This window comes from Vanacampus margaritifer, chromosome 14 (genome assembly GCF_051991255.1).
Source record: "Vanacampus margaritifer isolate UIUO_Vmar chromosome 14, RoL_Vmar_1.0, whole genome shotgun sequence".
NCBI lineage: Eukaryota > Metazoa > Chordata > Actinopteri > Syngnathiformes > Syngnathidae > Vanacampus > Vanacampus margaritifer.
Window position 1 is genome coordinate 11,649,695 of NC_135445.1, and position 2,519 is coordinate 11,652,213.

Consider the following 2,519-nt stretch of genomic DNA (forward strand, 5'->3'; position numbering starts at 1 on the left):
GAGCCCACAGCAGCCATGCTGTCTGACCACTGGTGGCTTTTTTTATTACCTCCACCAAGGAGGAGGTTATGGTTTTGGCTGCCCTTTTCCGTGTTTATTTGGTGACACGTTTTGAAAAGATTCACTACGATAGAATGTGAAAAGAAAGAGATTTGGATTCGATTTGAGATAGCCTATGTGCAGTAGGTTTAATAGCCGTGAAAATATCTGGATCTGGACGTGCATCTTTTAGGATTTGTCAATGGATATGAATGACAATTGGTAACTCTAAAACGAATCATTACAATATCATTGTGATTTGATCAATTTTATAATATAAACAAATAGAATTGTGAGTAGAATCGCATTTAATTTGATTTAATGAAAATGTTCAGCAAGTTTTGATCATGATCTTGATCATATACTGTATTTGAAATGCACCAACTTGGCATCAAATAATAATGTATTGCTTTTTGTTAATTCGTGATAATGATCTAGAATCTGATTCTGGATCTGCACTGGAAGTTTGGAACATACAGATCTCAATAAAAGTGCATGTGATTTTGCTCAAATCTGCTGTTCAAGCTTCAGTTTGACCCATTCATTTTTGTACTTTTTTTTTTTTTTAATCTTGTTCAGATTCCAGATTAGAAAAACCAATCAGATAAGGGCGTGCATTCCTCAAGTGTTTTTGCCAACACCGTTTGCCTAATAGCTACCATGTGGATGCTTTTAATGAGTGCATCAATAATACCACACATGACGAGCAGTAAAAAAGAAAGAAAGAAAAGAAAAGTCTTTTGATGTGGGGAGTTAGCTGGAGGTTTTCGGAAAAGGTGTTTGAAGCCGCTTTCCGCCCCCCTTAGCTCTCCCTTGGACTGTTAGGCTTTGAATATCCTCAGCCTGGTTGGACTCGTGCATAGTCCACAAAAGTAGCTGCTCTTTAAAAATCCAGCGCACACGTCTTTGCTGCTGTCACATGACATGCAGCCTATCAATAAATCACATGTAGCCGCTCATCTTTTACAACACTTACTTGAATGAAGCCAACACGCTCGACTGGAGTCGAGCCAGGATCATGAAATATCTCCGTGACGTGTGGGGTTTTCCGCATCCCCTTTTCCTAGCCTGCAGTCCTGCGTTACAATCGGATAAACACACAGCAATAAGTCAGCTCGGAACGTTTTTTCATGAGCATTTTCCAAGGTTTTGTCCCTGCACTTGTCTCTTTTTTACGGAATGAATTATTTAAAAGACAGATAATTTAAATTCACTCTGGCGAGGTGGGTTTTAATGCAAGCAGCAACTAATTGACTTGTAATGATGGCAGCCATTATGGAGATCACATAAACCCTCGCCCTATCTCCATATGAGAGGACGGCCCCAGAGAATTCCTATTGGAGTGACTTAATCAAGGCGATTATAATTTTATTAATAGCTTGCAACAGGCAGATTATTTTAACAGCCGCGTGTGCGTCCTCGGCTGTTGTGTGTGTTTATCTCGGAAATTGAGAGCACAGAAAAATGCTGAGTCCTCCATCTCGGTGTTCCTGGTAATCCTTTTGTCCGAGCCGTTGCAACCTTGAGTGGCTCGATTCTCCAGGGAAGCTTTCTTATTTTTGCTCTAGACGTGCTATATGCAGATAAAATCTAAAAGGATTGTGCAACGTCTGCTTAGTTGTTGTCTTTCTAGAATTTTTCACTCACTCGATACCAAATCTCGATAAATTGAAACACCCGCACAAGTCAATATTATTCTTTCTTTTTTAATTTTAAACTTCACTTTGTTGTTACAATGTCCTCCAACTTCATTTCGAAGTGCAGCTTCATCGAGCCTCGTCACACGGCGTGGTGACCTCTCACCCTACAGCCAAGCGAGGAAGGTCACAGCGTTTTTGTCAGGGTTAATTAACAAAGCAGGTATTGTGCTCCTTTTTCAGTCCACTTCACTTTGTCACTTGCCATCAAGCACACAAGCGCCCGGGAAAAAAACAAAACAACCCAGAAGCATCCTGATCTGACACCAAAAAGTATTTTGTTTGTTTGGCCTGCATGTCAACGCTCAGCACTCGCTTAACCCCTAGGCGTTATTGTGACAATTTTTTGGCTTTTTGTTGGTTCTGACCAAGCCATTTCAAAATAAAATACTGACCACGGGTTAAACTCTTCACTTGTGAAGGTTTAACCAATCAGTTGAGTTAAAGAAAAACTGATCATTTAAAGCGCTGTAATTAATATGCATGCCAGGCTCCAAGTTGGTGATGTCACACTTGACTTCCACTTTTCAATTTTGTAGTTTTCTGGGTCCGAAACACACACAAAAATAGTTTGTTGGTTTCAGTGATCGATATATATTTTCTTGTAATATATATATATTTTTAAATATAGAGTTGTCAAATGATTACGATATGACGTACAACTAATATACTAAGTAAGGCTTAAAGTAAAACTACCTAGTCTGTGTTTGTCCATTTTTGCACCAGTGGCTAAGTTTGGCTGCTTAGTTTTTTTTAATGCTTATATATTAGGGGTGTCAAAAT